Source organism: Pelodiscus sinensis, chromosome 10 (assembly GCF_049634645.1).
Source record: "Pelodiscus sinensis isolate JC-2024 chromosome 10, ASM4963464v1, whole genome shotgun sequence".
Taxonomy (NCBI): Eukaryota; Metazoa; Chordata; order Testudines; family Trionychidae; genus Pelodiscus; species Pelodiscus sinensis.
This window is the reverse complement of record NC_134720.1, coordinates 23366215-23387768: the sequence shown is the minus strand read 5'-3', so window position 1 is coordinate 23387768 and position 21554 is coordinate 23366215. Positions and strand designations below refer to the sequence as shown.

Here is a 21554-nt window from a genome sequence, read left to right as displayed (position 1 = left end):
TAGTATTTTTCATTTTATTTAGAATATATTAATAGGCAAAGAACAGGAGAGAAATAATTATTTTAATTTTTTGAAAAACTAATAATTGCAAATAATCTTCTGTCTTCCAACTAAGAGAAAGAAAAGAAAAAGAAAAAAAAATAGTCTTAGTTAATCTAACAAGAAAGGGTATCATTCCAGACAATTAAAATGATACATTTTGAACTTTCAAGAGCCAAGAATATTATATACTTTCAGCAACATTAGAAGAACATCAATAATCTGATTTTTAAATGCTTCAGGATACTATTATTCTTGATTTCTCAGAGCTATATATTTCATTGAAAGAACTATAAGTAGGCTAAATACTACTTGCTGGACACATTTGCTCTATATTAAATGCTATAATAATAAATTAAACCAGATAAATATGCGTTCATCCTATAAGGATCTGTTTTGAGCCCAGAAAATGAAGAAATTCAAAGATATAGCAATGGAGAAATTGTCCTCTAGTCAGTCAGTGGCTTAAATGTAGGGGCCAGGTCTCAAAGTGGTGAAACTATGCAAAATTACACCAGATAATAATCGGATCCTTATTGTTCCAGTAACTCATGCTCCATATGCCAATTTCCTTTCAAGAGCTTTGGCCAAGAATACACAATCTTGGTTTTCATCAGATACTGCAGTAGCACAGCGTTGTGGTGTCTGCACATGCAGAGACGAATGTCTAATTCAGTGCTCCAGGAATCCTATTTATTGACAGATGTAGACCTTCATCTGCCACCAAAATTTTACCATAAAATGATCTTGTGACTCGGTCCTGAAGCATGACCTATTTGTAATATTGTCGGGAAAAGTCCTAGTTTTGACTGTGCAAAAAAATGCAAAATTCATATGTTTAAATGGGAAAGTTATGGCACACATTTTATTACTAGATTTTCCATTAAAAGGGTAAAGAAACTGAAATTAATTCAATAAAACACAGAGAGAAGATAAAAAATTACAGATTGTACTCCCCCTCTTAAACAGATGCAATCATACTAGATTAGTGGCAATCATACTAGATTTTTAAAAATAAATCAGTGGTAAAACTCCACTGTCTTGAAAGGCTGCTGCAGATTTCAGAGAGTCACCTTGGCGCCTTATCTTTTGTCCATTTCAAGGAAGAGATTTATCAACTAACTATGTAGGGTACCATGTTGTACTCCATATTTCATTAATGTTCACCCACATGCTATGATCAGCCATTGGATTAATTCTTCAAATCTCTTCTTTCTGGAACTTTCCTTTGCTTAATAGCAATATTGTATATATCAGACTACATTTGTGCCTGTGTTTTCCCCACAGGATCCATTCTTCCCTGCCCTAGTTTCCTTTGCCTCAGCATCAGACACTGTTCCAAACCATTCCATCCTTCTAGATTGGAAGGTATCAGGATCCCTCCTGCCCTGGCTGTGAAGATGAGTCAGCAGAAATAACTCTGTTGTATCAACAGGTGTGTTGTAAGCAAAACTCGTGAAGTCATTCTGCCGCTCTACTCTGCACTAGTTAGGCCTCAGCTGGAGTACTATGTCCAGTTCTGGGCGCCACATTTCAAGAAAGATGTGGAGAAATTGGAAAGGGTACAGAGAAGAGCGACAAGAATGATTAAAGGTTTAGAGAACATGACCTATGAAGCCAGGCTTCATGAACTGGGCTTGTTTAGTTTGGAAAAAAGAAGATTAAGGGGGGACATGATAGCGGTTTTCAAATATCTAAAAGGGTGTCACAAGGAGGAAGGAGAAAATTTGTTCCTCTTGGTTTCTGAGGACAGGACAAGGAGTAATGGGCTTAAAGTGCAGCAGGGGAGGTTTAGATTGGACATTAGGAAAAAATTCCTAACTGTCAGGGTGGTCAAACATTGGAATAAATTGCCAAGGGAGGTGGTGGAATCTCCCTCTCTGGAGATATTTAAGAACAGGTTAGATAGACATCTGTCAGGGATGGTGTAGATGGAGCTTGGTCTTGCCTTGAGGGCGGGGGGCTGGACTCGATGACCTCTCAAGGTCCCTTCCAGTTCTATTATTCTATGATTCTAACTCAAAATCTCTATGCAAGTTTCCGAGTTTTAGTATTTGCTATCCCTGAAACAGAACTACACAAAGTAAAACAACAGTACAATATTGTATTTGATGATATCTGAAAATTACCTATGAGCTGGTGTCAGTTACAATGGCCTATGAAGATAAGTTACTGGTATTATTGTTTGAGCTATCAGCTTCTAACGTGAGCTTTACTGAAAACTGACATTCAGCAGCTTCTCCTTCTGAAATATCTCAACCTATTACTTCTCCAGAGGCCATTTCAGGCAGTGTGATTAAGCTATATACATAGTTTATAATTCTCTGTGACTGAAGTGGAATTGGAAGACAACCTGACAGACAATGTAATGTAACCTTAGCTAAAGCAAGGCAGACAAGAGATTCTGGTCAGATAAAAGGTAACAGGGTTGTTATTTCGCATCTCTACGCACTACTAAATTAGTGTAGCAGAAGTCTTAGCTGAGATATCTATTACACTTCTGGGGCATTTTCTAGAGCCTCTCTCCAGTGCTCTACCTAAAAATCAAGACTAGAAAAAGTAGATAGAACTTGTCAGCTGTTACCGGTAGTAATGAAGATACTTGTTTGTACTGATGTAACAGTTTAAAGCTCCGTGTTGTTTCCATCTTTTCACATTTTCCCCTGACTCTTGTTCCTAACTACTTGATGTCAATTTCTACTTAAACTCAGCTACTCTTGGGATGTAGACTGAGTAGCTCAAGCAATTATTATTTGGAGTGCTTTGCTAAGTCTTGTATTTGTTGAAGACCGAGGCCTGATCTATACTAGACCTGGCAGGATGGCATACCTTACACCGAGCTGCTGCAATGTCAACACTGCAGAAGGTGAATGGGAGCACATGCTTCTGTTGGCTTCTCTAACTCTTCACAGAATGAGTACCACCAGATGCCTAGACGGGCTGCCCTCAATATTCAATTTATGGGTCTACATTGGAGCCGCTAAATCACACGCTAGAAGATCAACCTTTGGAGGGTCCATCTTCTCTCTAGTGTAGACATGCTCTGAGTGTTTGTGTGGCAAGGTGTTTAGTGATTTATGTGAAAATTAGTTTCAGTGGCATATTTGTTTCAGTTCAATTCCACGTACATGGGTCCAAACACTAAAACAGACTGAACTTTGAGCTTTTGTGGGCAAAAAGAGGAAGCGGGTTTTGCCCATGAAAGCAAACGACTAACATAGCTACCCCTGAGACTTTTTCCAGTTTTATAATGGCTTAAACTATGTTGCTTGATGTGACCACCCAGAATTCTATAAATGTCTGGATCTGCATCTGTTTGCAGCTTGGGGTCATCACTAGTTCCTGCCAAATATCTCCACAATCCAGAAGGAACCTCATGTGTCAAAGAGGTTTGTAGGAAGGCTGAAGGAATCGCTTGTATATCCTCCTGCCATCTGCTGCTGTGAAACAGTTCTGGCTCAGAGCCATGATGGTGCAGCAGAATGGAGAGAAGGGGGCCAGGGAGTATGCCAAATAACATTTTTACTAGTAGGGGAGATGTAGAAGAATGCAAAAAAAGTAGGCTCATGAATGCTCATATCTTATTCTTCCTTCCCTTCCAAGTGTTTAACACCATCTTAACTCTTATTTATTTCAATTGAGTTACTCCTGAGATACATCAGTGTAAGTGAAATGTGAATTGAATCCATAGAAATGTACATAACCTCACAATTTCCCTTTGCTATCTCCTTCAGAGAAGCCACCCTTATTGTGCCATTAGATAAACCTGTGCAAATCCATCAATCAAAATGTTGCACTCAATACAACAGAAGTAACTTCATTAGCTTAACCTAAATCACTATATGCCATATGCTGGAGAAAATGACTATATGAAAACAGCTATCCTTAGTGATCTGGTGCACAACAAATATGATTTGACATGTGTGATGCCCTGTGGATTGTGGTTATTATTTTGATAGCACTGTAAGTGTTCACATCACTTGATAAAACACAAAAGCTCTGACAGTCATTGCCCTGAGGAACATACAGTCTAAATTGGCTGTAACAATACAATTAAAGGATAATATGTATGGGGAGGGGAGGGACATACACAATTATTGGAGATGTGTAATGCCCTAGAGATGAAGTCAGGGAACTTAAAACTGATGTGGAAAAGAATCTAGGGAAATTATGTGAATGCAATGACAAGAGAAGATTTTGGTACTAGTATTTTGGTCAGTTTCACAATTACAGTAATCACTGGTCATGTAGGCATAAACCAGATTTTTCATTTAGAACAGACAGGAAGTACTGGATTTTAGAGATGTTATAGGGTATGCCTCCTTAAGCCCATGCTGAGCTCAGGCTAGTGTCTAGCTCCCCCTTGTATCTGCACTATAGATGCTCTATCCCAAGGCATGGACCCAGGATCCTTTAAGGCTGGTGCATCTGAACTTGAGTTAAGATGGGACCCAGGATCTGAGCACAATGCTTTGTAGTGTAGGTACATCTCCACTTGACTCGGGTTCTGGGAGTCAGCCAGCAGTATCCCACAATTCCATGGGACAACTTCCTTAGTCCTTTCTAACCCAACTATTTGCAGTCTACTGAACCACTCACCACTCCATTTCCAATAGCAGTCCAGGTCAGCATTAGTCCATTCTTTCCCTATCACAGATCTGTAAGTATAGTCAGAAAGCCTCCAGGGTTTGCAACAGAGAACAAACTTATCAAGACTTTGCAAAGCCAATTTATTTCTGGTAAAGTGCAACATGAGCAAAGTTTTCCCCACAGTACAACATGGTCCTATGGATACAGTATCCATATTGTGGGGGAGTAGGAAGGCATGTTAAGAATGGGTGAAGGGCTCAGATTTGGATACTGCAGTTTGGATGCCAGAGATCTAGGTTTGAGCATGGGTTAATAAAAAAAAAAAGTACAGATAAAATACAATTTAGAAGCTCAAGCCCAAAGCTCCCTAACAGGCTTACATTTCAGCACAGACACCTATAGAAAGGAAATTGATAGGACCTTTAAATAACCTGGACATGAGTGATGGTTAATACAAAGAAATCTGCAAGAGAAAGTTGAGGTTGCCAGCCACCTCACTAACCTTTATTGATGGCAGAAAGTACAGTGCTATTATCAGAGTCAAAGAAAAGGGTGTGAGGAATGAAGGGTCAAATGTAATGTTAAACTAAAGAAATCATGTGAAGCCCATGGCCACTTAAATTTTAAGAGATTAATCAAAATCCACATTTCCCAACAAAACTAGCAGGATAGCAAACACTATTTTCAAGAGGTATTATAGAAAATAGAGAATAATAAAAGAAAATAAAGTACTATGGAAATATTATTTGACCAGTGCCTCTCAAGAACTTCAGCTTGCTGTTTGCTTGGTTGTTCAAACTCATAAATTGCTTTTATTGCTGGGTGTTCTCTACAGCTATTGTACTTTGGCAGGCATTTGGCAGGCCATTAAAACGCAAAGCACCACATGAGAATTTGAAGTGCATGGTGCCTACTGCTGCAAATCTTGAAACAGCCACTACTCTGATGGTAGATTTTTCTTTTTTCCCCCCAAACACACTCCATATCTGTGATTAGAATTTGTTCCAAAAATATAATTTTCAAGTGATTTAATTGTTCAATCCTGGGAGGTATTATTATTTTCAATTAGCTCACTTTAAAATTGTGTCAATTATTCCCAGCACTTTACAGTGAAAAAATATGTACTTTTTAGCAATCATATCTTATTTGAGAGGAACCTTCAAAGGTACAAGATAAGGATTTAAATCTCTAGCGCACCGTGAAACATGTCAAACTCCCCATCACTATCTGTCCTGGGCCGGGGAACCTAGTGATCCAACCAATGGACCAAATTCAGTGATGAACCCTCATCACATGCCGTGTGAATCAAGTTGTGCATTCACGAACAAGAAGAATCCCCACTGCATATGTTAATATTAGTACTAGTTATCAAGACTAGGAACTGGAACTGGTACAATAACTGCAGTATTTCCATAGTTGTTTTGCTTTGAATGAGACTAGTGGTCTCTCAAACACAATGAACATCTTCTCTTTAAAGTATAAAGAAGACAAAAGGGACTGAAGAAAGTTTTGCTGACTATAGTATATACAATCTTAGAATAATGTTTAAATAATATTATGATGTAACATCCTACCAAGATCACCTCTTCATTTAAAATGCACTGTATATACCACAGAAGAGATTAAAGTTTAAACTGCTAACATAAGATAAACAATATAATTGATTTGCATAAGTGATTTTATTCATATAGTACACAATATATCTTGAAGATATTTAGTCAGATATTTAATTGAGCAGATAGACATTGATCCCGTATCCACTGAAGTCAAGACAAAGTTCTCATTGACTTGAAAAGGATGTAGGTAGAAATGGACTATAATTTAGGAAGTTTATCCAAGAAGTTAGGTGAATTGAACAGAACAACAGAATTTTGCAAAATATTACAATTTTTATTTGCCCATTTTTCAACTCTGCATTTTAGTTTCCTGAATTTTGCTTGTTTTCTTGGTTATTTGTCCATTGTTTAATTTGGAATTTAACCTAGCTGCTAATCATTAACGACCCCCAAAACAGTATATAAAACTTACACAGGTTCATGGCTAGTTTCTTTTTTCTCCGCCTCCCAAAATGTGTTAGTTCTTACACTAATCTGAATTGCCAGTGTCTGAATCCTTATTTGTTATCGGAAGTTCACTTGCTCTCTAATAATACCTGACTAGAAAATAGCAGATATTTAACTCTGCAAGCTACCAAGTGCCAGAAAACATCTAAACAAGAGGATCTCTGCTATTATGAATTATGGAAATAACAAAAAAATGGAATGAAAACAGAGGATTTAGCTTTCAATATGAGGAATACTATGCCCAAACTTCTATTTGCATATAGTTATAGAAAAAATATTCTCTTTACAGTAGCAGGCTAGTATATTATTCTAGTTGCAGTAGCATGACCTCATAATAGCTCCACTGAATTCTCTAATTTTGAAGGGTTTTTTCCACCTTCATTGCTGTAAGTATAGCACATTGAATAAGACTTCAACCAGAGTGATGCTTTTTTTTTTTTTTGATAAGTAGTAGTTCCAGTCCAAAAGCTAATATAAATAATAACATTAACTTGTTTATCAATTCTTCTATGAGTTTCCTATTAGGACTAAATTTTACTTTTCAATCTGACAAATACATGTAAAATATATTAAAGTACTGTTAAAAATATAAGCAGCTCTGTTTTTGCAGAACTGCAGCTACCAAATACAATGTAGCTTCTACTGACTTCAGTGGACTTTAGATCAGACTCTGGATGATTAAGTTGATCTTCCAATGAAGAAACCTGAACCTTTCACGATTCTTTTTCTCTCCTACCTTGCTCCTTTCCATTTTCTATTCCCTCTAACCACTTTCCTTTGTGCTGGCATTTCTCAGTAACATGGTGATATAAGAATACAGTGTTTTCCAGCCTTCAACTTTAAACTGTTATTTCTGTGAGGATCATCAAGAAATTAGTTTCCAATCTTTTGCTGGATTGGAGTTTTGTACAAATTTAAGAACCAATAGCAGACTTCCAGATGATAATCTAAATGATATGATAAGGTAGGATACTTTTCAGATATCTGGGCCTTGGATCATTCGGAGCTTTAAAGATCAATAAACACCTTACACTGCAGACAGAAACAAACAGGAATTCAGTGCAGAGAGGAGATCTGTGTTTATACTATTCATGATGGATAGCTGTATTATACACTAATTGGAACTTGCTGGTAGTATGTTTGATATCTACATGCAAATTAATATAGATATAAATAGCTACAACATCTCTTATTTTAGTGAATTATTTATTTATTGCCTAGTTAGTTTTTCTTGCGTGTCTTATTGCAAACAATAAAGTGTGCATTTCTCTTTCCATCTTCTGTCACTTTCCATCAGCTAGTTCCTTTATATAAGATAAAAGGCAAATGCATGATAAACTATAGCATATTTCTATCATGTCTGTGATGCCTTTTCTTTTTCCTGTGGCCCCTCTCATCCTAGAAATTGAATAGATTCATCCTTTGTAGATCTATTTGCAAGTTTAATGTCTTCTGTTTTCTGTGACATTTGTACACAACAAGCAAGTTCCATAAAAATACTCAAGGTTAGCTCTAATTTATTGAAACTCCTTTACATTTTTAGCCCTGTAGGCAATTCTTTGTAGGATTTCAACTGTAACGTAGTAAAGCACATGTGACTCTCTGATCACTCACTATCTACACCAGCTTCTTTTTTATTTCTGAAGCATTTTCTTTTCACTACAGAGGCAGGCCCAAGGTTATGCTTATAACTTTGGTTTGCTTAGCAGCTTTAAAAAGACAGTATAATGAATAACGAAAGTTTTTATTAGAGTCAGTTATAATTATTTGCTAGTGAATGTCAAAATAAGGCTTTTTTTTAAAATTGCAACGGTTCACAAAAATTTGTGGACATCAGTTTCTCAGATTGTGAAACTTTCTGGAATGTTTATCAACATTTTTATTTAAAATTTACAATTAAATTTGTTTACTAAAATCATATTTCTGGTCATTAACATTTTGAATTCAGGGGAAAAAATATCAAGAAAATTTTCAAGAAAATGAAGAATTATTCCATTTAAACGCTGTCAGAGAAACAAAATTGAAAGTTCAAAGATTTTTATTAAATATTTTCCTTTTTTTTTTTTTAACTAGCTTTATTCTAGTTAAGCACATATATTTACTTTCAGTGCACCTGCAAAATGAAAGGAGTATGCATGGTTCGGGGTAGGATAGAAGATGATAGACAAATCACTGAACTCCAGAATGAGATCATCCTTATTCTTCTAAATACAATTTATTTGTATGTATAGCTGAACATTTTCATTCTGATTTCCAAGTAAAAAAATTGAAGCAGTTTGATTTACTTTGGTACCTTGCCTGAAATATATTCTGAAAGAACATTTTAGAAATAAAGTGGTTTCTAATGAGAAAGAAAACTCTTACAAGGAATTTTCATTTGAAATTATTCCAGTGCTTAAACAAAGTGTACATTCTGTATAGAAACAGAAGGTCAGGTCCTATCTTCAGGAGCAAATCAACAAAGTCTATTGATATAAAAAAAAAATTTTGATCTAGTTTCATACCTCACTCCAAAAAGACTGACCAATCTTTATTAGAAAGGAGACCTTCCCACTAGCAGCACTGCTCAGCATTTCCATGTTGGCCTCCAGCAGGAAATTCCTGAGACTCCTGTAGGGATGGTGAGCAAATAGCTGTGCTATTCTGAAAGAAAGGTACAAAACTAAATTAGAAGCTACCAGACATAAGTGAAACTAGAGAAATTAAGGAATTAAGTGATATAGTAGCTGAATTAAAGACTGGGATGGAAACGACAAAGCAGAGGGTCAGTTATATAAATAATGGCGATCCTCTAGTAAATAAGGAAACTGACTTGTGAAAACCCATGTGTATTTTATTCCAGGTGAGAGAGGATATTGATGTGATCAAAGGTTGGATACAGGGTACTCTAGAGAGAATACTTTTGAATTTATACAGAAATTGTTCAGAAGTTTTCCTGCAGGACAGAGAGATGCCCAAATGTGGAAATTGAGAAATTCGACAGAACTCTGACTTGGGCTAGGTCTACACTTGCACTTGATCAGCAAAAGCTTTGTTGTTCATGGGTGCATGAAAATAAATGCCCCCATGAATGACAAGAGTTTTGCCATGGCAAGTAAAAATGTGAATTTGATTTTTTTGTAAATCAACATGTTTGAATGAATTTTAGTGGAAAATTAAATGTGTGTTTACCCCCACTAGATGTAAGTAGTAGTATATTTCTTTTGTGAAATAGGATCCTGAAGGTTCAATTATTAGCCCTCCTCATGCAAGAAAAAGATTAGAACAATTAATCCAAAATATTAGGGGTGAAATTGTGTTTAACTGTAAAATATTTTTAACCTAATGATGAGTAAGAGCAATTAGCCTGCATAAGTGTTATTTTTTCTAGTGTAAGTATATAAAATATTAAGAAAAGAATATAAAAGAAAATTAAACATATTATTGCTGCTCATGAAGCACAGTTAATTAGCTTAGATGCACTGGAAAACATAGGTATTTATTTACACTCCTTCAGTCATGGTAAATAAATCCATTAAAATATCATTTAAACAAGAGTATATTAAAAATGTATTCTAATAGCATATTTTTTCCTCTGTTCTCTCCCCCAGACACACAAACACTTAATTTTCTGCAAAGCATTATAAACTCTCCCCTCCCCCCCCCCCAAAAAAAACCATTGCTAAAAATTGTTTCACTATGATAATGCCAGACTTCATGTGGTTTCCCCCATTGGCTTTATCTATGTTTAGTTTTAACCATTATTCTTGATGTAAGTCATTAAAAATCTTATAATGGGCACATTAATAATGGCACGGTATTATAACTTCTTCAGTGCAACAGGAATGAAACCCACATTTGTCCTTTTATTTAATTTGTAGCATATGAATACAGAATATTATTACAGTAGATGATAAAAAAGATTAATTTAAGTACAGAGTGGTATTATGCACATGAAAAAATCTATTTTATAGATATTTTATTATTTATTTATTTGATCAAGTAGAATAAAGCTAAACAGTATAGTGTATGTTTTTGTACAGATGGCCAAATAGGCAGAAATAGGATTTTGGTATTGTGTGTGTGTGTGTGTGTGTGTGTGTGTGTGTGTGTGTATTTACACACACACACACACACACACACACACACACACACACAGAGAGAGAGAGAGAGAAAGAGAGAGAGAGAGAGATTCATGCTTCGTGGTTTTATTATTATAATGAAATTCAGTTCAGTGACCCTAGTCTTTGGAATAGCAAGTTCCTGATCTTTCTGTGGAAAGAGACAAGTTATAGGAGACGTATAGACAGAAAAAGGTAAACAGAGGAGAGTCCACCTAAATGACAGAGAAGAAAGTAATTATCAAAGTAAATGTGAAAGGGAAAAAAGAGAAGACAGGAAAGAAAACAGAAAAAAACCACCCTGATTTGTATTTGAAACCACTGTCCACAGCACAAAGAATCATAATTGCACCTTTATTCTGAAAGAGGAGATCAGTCTTGACACCCTATGCATGGCCCTGCATATAAAAATTGACATTGGGTAAGATATAAACTTGGGTTGATGAGACAATCTGAGGTGTACAATGTTGGCTGCAAATCATAACTATTAGTTTGAATATTAAGAGATGCCACAATGGACCCTACATTCCTCATATGTGACCCTATGTTTTTCGCATGCAAAACATTCCTCTTCCAACACTCAGCTGAAAATATGTCCTGCTTATGGGATATATAGAGTTGAATCGCACATTAAGTTAATCAAGATCACTATGTGCTAATTAAATACATTATTAAAACAAATATGCCATTAGTAAAATGCTATAAATAAATATTAATGATGGTCTAATTGAGGATATATTGCTGGTAAAAGCTTTTCATTAAATGCATTTCACATCATCTGCAGAAACTCTTGTAGAAAATTGCCTCTGCTCCTCTCTCAAAATGTATTCTGACCCCAATCCAATGTGCTTAAATAAATTGTAGTGCCCATCAGATCAAAAGAAGTGTAATGACAGTTTTTACAGTAATCTATGCAAGTTGAATATGCAGCATCTAGGGATTTTTTTTGTTAAAGACAGGACTTAAGTGTGACACGGGTGGTCCCTAGGTCTTGGGCTTGCTCTCTGAAAACAGCAAATTACACTCTGTATGTGCTACTATGTTTATCTCTTTATTTAGAATTGCTAAAGTGAAATCTAAAAGGGAAGAGTAAATTAGTGTGAATAAGTGAAATGAACCTTGCAGAATGGCTACTAAATATGTTTATCAATAAGATGTGGATGCAATAAGCAAACATGACTGAGGACACAGGATCAGTTATCATATTAACCATACATTGTTACCTTTGGATCGAATGACTAAATGGAGCAATTTTGCAACCATGATATAAATGGAAAAATATATTTACTTGTGTTTCTGTCTACACTTAGAGATGCCTACAGTTACCATAAAAATGGTAAGGAAATCCCAAGGCAGACTATGATATCTCCAGCTCAAAGATGCCATATTGATTGATGCAGCAGACAAATATGGGGAAAGGCAGGGGACAGTTAGCCTTCAACTTCCACCTATGGAAGACACTGCTTAGGGACAGGATACTCAACACAGAGCCTGTGGGCATGACTCGTCTGTTTGCAACACGTTGTGCAGTTTAGGTTTCTTCTGTGGATCTTTAATTCGAGCTTTTTGCCTTTCCAAAGAAAGTTTCTGCAGTCGGGGAGGAGGAAGGAGGGAGTTAAAAATCTTTTATTTTCAGTGATAAAACTGGACAGGCCTTGAAAGATCTGTAGAAAAGATAAGATGCTCATCTTTAGGAGATGAATCCTGAACCACAATGCAAAAGCCAGAATCTCTTTAAAATAATGGTGTAATGTTACTTTGAAAGCCATATTTCAACTTCAGAGAAGCTTCCACACCAAAAAGCTTGCTCTAGAACGGTGGTGGGCAACCTGTGGCCCATTGGGGTTCTGCCTGTGGACTGCAGACCCCCTGTATGCCCTCTTCCTCACACATCTCTAGCACACTGGAATACTGGAGCCCTGCACTTCCTTTTTCTTGCCCTTCCCTGCCCTTCCCTCCCAGCACATTCAGAGTGTCACAAATCCGCCAATTCATACTCTATCACCACTCCTGCCCTGCCCTCCCCTCCCCCGAGCTGGAAAGCCGCAAATTAGCTCTTCCCAGTGTTCTAGCTCCAGCGAGAGTCATGCCCATCCAGGGAGCAGCCACCACCAGCTTCCCGAGGGGATGGAGCTGGCAGCCTTGGAATATAGGAAGGATAAAGGGGCCCCTGAAGCTAGGGACGCAGCTGGCAGTGCTAGCAGCTGGTGGTGACTAAGCAGATAGCTGAGGGCCGAAGCCCCGCCCACCCTGGGAGCAGCTATCTTCAGATTCACCAGGGACAGAGCTGGTACGGCTGGAACATAGGAAGGGAGTGGGGGGAAGCAGGGATGGAATGCAAAGCGTCAGATTCATGAGGTGCTGAAAGTGATGAGAAGGCAGGGGAGGAGCAAAGAAGTGTGAAGCTGAATGAGTTAGCAGCACATGGGGGAGGGTAGCACACAGGGGGTCCATGGACCACATGAGGCACACTTACTAATCATGTGCAGCATGATTAGTACACCAGCAACACCATCACAGGACCTAACCAGATCAGCCATATTGTCACTGGTACATTCTCCTGCATATCCACCAACGTAATATATGCCATCATGTGCCAACAATGCCCCACTGCTATATACATCGGCCAAACTGGACAATCCCTACGTAAAAGAATCAATGGACACAAATCTGATATTAGGAATGGCAACATACAAAAACCTGTAGGGGAACAGTTCAATCTTCCTGGACACACAATTGCAGATCTAAAAGTAGCCATGCTGCAGCAAAAAAACTTCAGGACCAGACTTCAAAGCGAAACTGCTGAGCTACAGTTCATCTTCACGTTTGACACAATCAACTCTGGATTAAACAAAGACTGTGAATGGCTCGCTAACTACAAAAGCAGCTTCTGCTCTCTTGGAATTCACACCTCCAGATCAGCTGCTAGAAGTGGGCCTCATCCTCCTTGATTGGATCCACCTTGTCATCTCCAGCCTGATCCTGGCCTGCATATTTATACCTGCCTCTGGAAATTTCCACTACATGCATCTGACGAAGTGGGTCTTTGCCCACGAAAGCTTATGCTCCTACACTTCAGTTAGTCTGTAAGGTGCCACAGGACTCCTCATCGCTTTTGCAGATTCAGACTTACACGGCTATCCCTCTGTTACTAATCATGGTAGCCCATCACTGCACTAGAACACGCGAATTTATCTGAAACTAAGACATTGTTTATCCCTTTCCAGTGGGGGTTGCTTTGGACTTTTCTCAGGAGAAAAGAGTTTTAATCTTTCAAATGCCAGCAATTATTCTAGTTTTTCAAAATACAAATAATTTATTCTGACAGCACTGCATTGTGTCTTAAACCCCCATAATTCTGTGAGTTGATTCAGTTTATATCTTTTCTCCTTCTGAGTAAATATAGTTCCTTCAAGAAGCTTGATACATGAATTGCCTGTTGCTTTGAAATACATCAGAGCACTGGAAACCAAATATATGGTATTCTTATTTCCTGTGTATCTATTATTTGAAGTGTTACGAGGCTTGGGAAAAATCCAAAGCCATGACAACTAACTACTCATATCCTCAGTTTATTTTTATTATAAAATAAAAAGCAGTTAGCAAATCCAATCTGGATGATAATTTATCACTCAGTGTTAATAAAAAGACTTCAGTGCTATCCTTGGTAATTTCTTTAGAAAATCCTAGTGTGCCAAAGTTGAGGACAATGCGTAAAACTATCAAAAGCACTTAGGTGACACAGATGCCTAAATCCCACTGAAACTCAATGGGATTTAACCATGTCTGAAAATTGTACCCATCGAAATTGCTAATGAAGCAGGGATTTGTATATCCCATGCCTCATTAGCATAAACATGGCAGCTGATTTTTTTCAAAATAGAGCTTTTTAAAAAAAACCCGGCAGTCTAGATGCAGATCTGTTGAAATATAAAGCCTTTTTCGATAGATCCTGTATTCCTCAAAAAATGAGGTTTACAGGATCGGTCAAAAAAAGGCTTTATTTTCAACAGATCTGCATCTAGACTGCCTTTTTTTTAAAACTCCATTTCGAAAAAAGCAGCCGCCATGTTTATGCTAATGAGGCATGGGATATTTAAATCCCTGCTTCATTAGCAATTTTGATGTGCCTAATCTACATCTTTGTCAACAGAGAGGTGTAGTCTAGACACACCCTGGAATGTTTGCTTACTAAATCGTAGGGTAATAAGACAACATTCTACAAATATAGTAGAATCAAGAGGAAGACCAAGGACAGGGTAGGCCCACTGCTTAGGGAAGTGGGGAAACAATAACTGGAAACTTGGAAATAGCAGAGGTACTTAACTTCTTTGTTTCAGATTTTGTCAAGAAGATTGATGGTGACAGGATGCCTAACAGTGAATGCTAGTGGAAATGGGGCAGGTTTAGAAGTTAAAAAGAAGTTAAGAATTACTTTTAAAAGGTAGATGTCTTAAATCACTGGGTCCTGATTAAATGAATCCTAGAGTACTCGAGGGACTGGTACAGATATCTGAGCCTTTAGCTACCATTTTTTAAAAACTGTGGAAGTCAGGAGAGATTCCATAAAGCTGGAAAAGGGCAGTATAGTGTCCATCTATAAAAAAGAGAAATAAGAACCACCCAGGAAACTACAGATCAGTCAGTTTAACTTGTGTGCCAAGGAAGATAATGGAGCAAGTAATTAAGGAATTCTGGAAGACAATAAGGTTATAGATGACATACAAAATGGATTTGTAAAGAATAAATCATGTCAAACCAATCTGATAGCTTTCTTTGATAACATAACAAGCCTTGTGGATAAGTGAGAAGTGGTGGACTTGGCATATTTAGAATTTAGTAAAGCATTTGATACAGTCTCTCATGACCTTCTTATCAGTAAACTAGGCAAATACAATCTGGATGGGGCTACCGTAAGGTTACAGTGCATAATTGGTTAGATAACCACTCTCAGAGTGGTTATTAATGGTTCAGTCATGATGGAGGGGCATAACAAGTGTGGTTCAGCAGGCCTGAATAAAGGCCTATAACATAAAAACAGCAACAGGCCTGGAATCTAGTGAGCAAAACTTTGGTTCAGTAACACAGCATCCAGGAATGAGGCCCTACTGATAATTCTATAAGTTAGGTCAAGCATGGAAGAACATAGGGAGGCACTAGGTACAAGGATCAAGTACAGGCTGTGAACCAGAAAGGAGTAGCAGAACATCTCAATAAGAAATGTCTTGGTACCAACCGACTCCCCAAAAGCTAATATACATACCAACCTAGGGTTCAGGACCTGGTTGAAGTTGACAACATGAAGAATAGGAAGTAGACCCCCCCGCTCTGTGAGATGAGGTGTAGTAACTAGATAACAGAGGGTGGCAATCTTGTATATCAGAACTGATAGAATCATAGAATCATAGGACTGGAAGGGACCTCGAGAGGTCATCGAGTCCAGCCCCCCACCCTCAAGGCAGGACCAAGCTCCGTCTACACCATCCCTGACAGATGTCTATCTGACCTGTTCTTAAATATCTCCAGAGAGGGAGATTCCACCACCTCCCTTGGCAATTTATTCCAATATTTGACCACCCTGACAGTTAGGAATTTTTTCCTAATGTCCAATCTAAACCTCCCCTGCTGCACTTTAAGCCCATTACTCCTTGTCCTGTCCTCAGAAACCAAGAGGAACAAATTTTCTCCTTCCTCTTTGTGACACCCTTTTAGATATTTGAAAACCGCTATCATGTCCCCCCTTAATCTTCTTTTTTCCAAACTAAACAAGCCCAGTTCATGAAGCCTGGCTTCATAGGTCATGTTCTCTAAACCTTTAATCATTCTTGTCGCTCTTCTCTGTACCCTTTCCAATTTCTCCACATCTTTCTTGAAATGTGGCGCCCAGAACTGGACACAGTACTCCAGCTGAGGCCTAACTAGTGCCTAAATCCCACTAGTAGAATGACTACTAGTAGAGCGGCAGAATGACTTCACGAATTTTGCTTACAACACACCTGTTGATACAACCTAGAATCATATTTGCTTTTTTTGCAACAGCATCACACTGTTGACTCATATTCAACTTGTGGTCCACTATGACCCCTAGATCCCTTTCCGCCATGCTCCTTCCTAGACAGTCGCTTCCCATCTTGTATGTACAAAACTGATTGTTCCTTCCTAAGTGGAGCACTTTGCATTTCTCCTTATTAAACCTCATCCCATTTACCTCTGACCACTTCTCTAACTTGCTAAGGTCATTTTGAATTATGTCCCTATCCTCCAAAGAAGTTGCAACCCCTCCCCTCCCAGTTTGGTATCATCTGCAAACTTAATAAGCGTACTCTCTATCCCAATATCTACATCATTGATGAAGATATTGAACAGTACGGGTCCCAAAACAGACCCTTGAGGAACTCCACTTGTTATCCCTTTCCAGCAGGATTTAGAACCGTTAACAACAACTCTCTGACTACGGTTATCCAGCCAATTATGCACCCACCTTATCGTGGCCCTATCTAAGTTATATTTGCCTAGTTTATCAATAAGAATATCATGCGAGACCGTATCAAATGCCTTACTAAAGTCTAGGCATATGACATCCACCGCTTCTCCCTTATCCACAAGGCTCATTATCCTATCAAAGAAAGCTATCAGATTAGTTTGGCATGACTTGTTCTTCACAAACCCATGCTGGCTATTCCCTATCACTTTATTACTATGTAATTTGTTTGTGTGTGTCTATAAAAGGGCAAAGCAAAGGGTGGTCACTGACTGACTGGGGTGTGTGCTAGGTAGGTGTTGGTATGTTGCCAAGACTTACAGCATGTGCAGTGGTTCAGCAGCAAGCCTGTGTGATGACAACTTTTAATGTACGTCATTTGGCAATAAACCAGCACAGGTGATTTAGATCCTTATCTAATTTATGGTCTGTGGTAGCTCTCTTTAGAGTCTGTCATGTTAACTCAAGTGCTCAGGGTTGACACATTAGATAGGGGAGCACACACATGCAGCCAAAAGCTTATTATCAAGAGAGAAGAGGAACTGTCAGGAACCCATCAGGACGAACCCTGACTGACTATACGACTGTTGTGGGTGAGAATAAAGGCACAAAGTTCAATAACCAGTTGGGCCATTGCATCATCAGGGATACAGTGCCCGATGGCTTGTAGTCCATCCTTGTGTGGAAGGCTGGTGTAGAGAGCTTCTACATTCATAATAGCTAGAACATTATTTTGGATAGGTTGTTAACTAATGGATTGTCATTTCCTTAGGAAGTTGGTAGTGTCTCGAAGCTAGCTGGACGCGATGGTAACATAGGGCCTGAAAGGGAGTCAGTGTAGCCAGGTAGGCATTGGCATCCTTATGGAAGGACTGAGATGAAAGGCCATCCTAGATTTCCAGGTTTATGTATTTTAGGTAGTAGAGAGAATATCCCTGGTCTGGGCTCTAAATGTGTGTCTGTGAGAATTTGTTCCTGTGTTTTTTCATGTAGTTTCTTCAGTGGATGGGGCAGTTTCTTTTGGTACTCCTCAGTGGGATCAGAGGATAGTGGTCTGAAGAGTGCAATGTTAGAGAGTTGCCTCCTATTTGTAATCTGACCTATTCATGATGACTACAGCACCTCTTTTGCCACCCTCTTTGATTATCATATCCGAAGTTTTTCTGAGGCGGTGGATGGTATGGCAGAGGTTACGGGATAAGTAATACTGTTTGTCTACAATATCAGCTTGTGCATATTGTCACATATGAATATTGGAGAAGTTCAGTCGGCTGTTGTGAGCATCAGGTAAAGCCCATGCAGAATCCTCCTTCTTGCAGTGTTAATATGGGTCAAGGTGTTGTTCAATGGAGTGATGGAAATATTCCCTGTGTCAGACAGCAAAAGTAGGCTTCTAGTTCATGGCAGAACTGTATCATGTATATGGGAGTTGTGGGGCAGATAGAGAGATCCTGAGATGGCCCAACAGACACGTCTGCCCTAAGTGCATAGCTGGATAGATTAACAATGTTAGTGGGTGAATCTGGGGTATCAGTGTTGTGGGCCCTTGCAAAATGTAGGAATTCAGTAGTTTATTGTCCTTTTTTTAAAAAAATTGTCAAGAAGAAAAGTGTGGGTTATAAATGGTTTCTCTTGTTTTAGTAAAGTCTAGCCCTTGTGTGGAAAATTGATTTTGTATTAGAGTCTGTAGATTTAAGAGCTCTTTCTTGATCATCCTGTTTGCTGTACAGAATGCTGATCAAATGATTTTGTAATTTTTTCTGAGTGTGTGGCACAGTTTCTAACTGTAGAATGTAGATTGTAAGGATTCAAATGTACTGGAGATGAGCCAGGCAGAGTACCCCAGTGAGAAGCCAAAATTCCTCCCAAAGCTTCCTGATGCCAGTGGGAGGCTGATTCAAGATTTTCAGTGGAACAGTTTCTGCTAAGAAATACTGATTTGATGGAATCAAAGACTTTTGACAAAGCCATTCAGGACTATGTGTCAGCACCTACCATCATTGTCCAGGAGAGAGTTTTTGAAAAAACGTTTACTCTTCTGCACTCTGCAATCAGCATTAGAATAAACTAAATCAGCCCACAGAAGAGGCTATTATCAAACAGTAATCCAGTGAAGCATTTAATCATGTGTGTAACATTAAGAGCCTGAGTAGTTCCAATAAGTTGTGCTTGATTAACTGCTCAGTAGATCACAGTCTAGGTCAGCATTAGAAATAATAATGATTTGTAGCAAATAATGAGGTCACTGAATGTAGCCTTTTGTTCCAGTCACAAGATGTCTACAAGTCGTATGCAAACATATTGACTAACATTATTCCCTGTGTAACATTTTTATAAGCAGAGCTGGGGCTGTGTATTATTCTTATTCTGTGTGCTGCAAGTTGCTCTTACATTTTTTATGAGACCCATAATGGCACTGTTCACAGTTGCCTGAACAAGTTTAACACTGAGAATTGGGTTTCTGACATGACTTGTCATGTGACAAGTTCAGAATTTGTTTTCCTTGAATATTCTCCTATAAATATTTGCTCTTTATGCAAAAATTCCTACTAGTAAACTCATTCTCTATGGATAGTTGTAAAAAGTGGACAAAAATATGTCATAATTCAATTGAAACAAATGCACTTTCCCCCTCTTCATTTGAATAATATTCACTTTGTTTAATCAACACATGATCTCATTTTATGGTATTGCCCACAGATCCAAGTATCAGTCATGCTCCAAAAATTCAACATGCTTCAGTCAGAGAGGGTGCGTCTATACTGCACCCTTAGCTCAAAATAAGCTACACAATTTGAGCTACTCAAATTGTGTAGTTTATTTCAAGTTCATTTTGAAATAGCTTATTTTGAAATAAAGAGCTATTCTGAAATGTCCCTTAATCCTCATGGAATGAGGTTTATAGGAACGTCAGAATAGAGCACCCATTATTTCAAAAGCTATTTTGAAATAATGGGCATGCTGGCAAGATGTGGAAAACGCTATTTCGGAATACCGGAAGTATCCTGAAATAGTGCTGCTACCTAGATGCATTCTGAGAGTCCCTAGATCTATGGCACAAGAAAAATGTTGACAAGAGTAGCAAAGAAACAAGTAGAATTTAAAGAAGAGACCTCACATTTTCAATATAGCTCAGGAAAATGAAAGAAATGGGAGATGTGGATCACAAAGTAGAGAGATTAGATAGTCTCAAAATTGGTTTGAGAATCATTTAAGCTTTACTCACTTACTGGTAATGTGAAAAAGACAAGTAATCTTAAAATGAAACTGTACTATATTTAGAAAGATTAGTCTCTCTTTCTCTAGGACTACATCAGGCCAGTTTGGCTCAGGCCTAAGTTTAGGGTGGTGTAAAACCATGTCACAGCAGGCAGTCTCAGAAAAGATCTCACTTTACTAAAGAGCGCGCACGCGCACACACACACACCCACCCACCCACCCCTATTGGCCATTATATAGGTGGAATAAAGCCATATCTCTACATGCTTTGCACCCTCCCATCTTTGCTAGGATGCAGTGCACCCTTAAAGGAGTGTCCTTGATTTGGTCTATGCTTAAAAATTAGATTAAACTAGCTACATTGCTTAGCTCTGTGAAAAAGTTTGTTCTGTGTGATGTAGTTTGATTAATCTACCCCACGGCATAGATATAGCTAGGTCGATGGAAGAATTCTTGTTTCACCCTAGCTATTGCATCTTGTATCTCTGCTGTGGTCCCATCTGCTGGTACCTTTGGCAACCCTTTAGCTCTTCAACCTCAAAGCACCCACTCTGTTATTTGTCTTCTGAGTTACTGGAGGCCATGTGTCCCTCCTGACCAACTATGCCTTTCTCTTGTGCTACTGCTCTATGGCAGTGTCTCCGCACTCTGGGGTCCTCTTTCCCAGGGAACCCCAATCCGCTATCCCCATCTTGCCTCAGTGATCCATTGCCAATTGTCATCTAGCCCCTGCCTCAGGAGCAAACTATGGTCTGAAATAGTAATTCATCATTGGCAAGGGGTGTGGACCCGCTGCCTTCTCCTGCCCTTGCTGCCTCTCTGCAGCCCTAGTACCATCATGCTTTGGGAGCAAGACCTCAGCTTGCCTGGCCAAAGCTCTTCAGTGCCATGCATCTTCCTCAGCACTTCTTTGCCTGAGGTACCTCCTCTAACTTACCAGCAGCCTGGTCCTTCTTACTCCATAGCTGGAACAAGAATGTACTCTCCTCATCTCCAGAAGTCCCTATTTATACAGCCCCAGCTATGACCTAATTGGTTGATAAGAGTTGCAGCTGCTTGCTC

At 38.5% G+C, this 21554-nt stretch overlaps 1 long non-coding RNA gene across 2 annotated transcripts in view; it reads right to left on the bottom strand.

The window, feature by feature from the left end:
• Positions 1–21554, bottom strand: part of LOC112547677 (uncharacterized) — a 337654-nt gene that overhangs the window by 50212 nt on the left and 265888 nt on the right. For both annotated transcript variants that reach the window (XR_012906383.1, XR_003091472.2), the window contains exon 3: positions 9197–9335. This is a non-coding gene — a long non-coding RNA (uncharacterized LOC112547677). The remainder of the gene's footprint in view (positions 1–9196; positions 9336–21554) is intronic.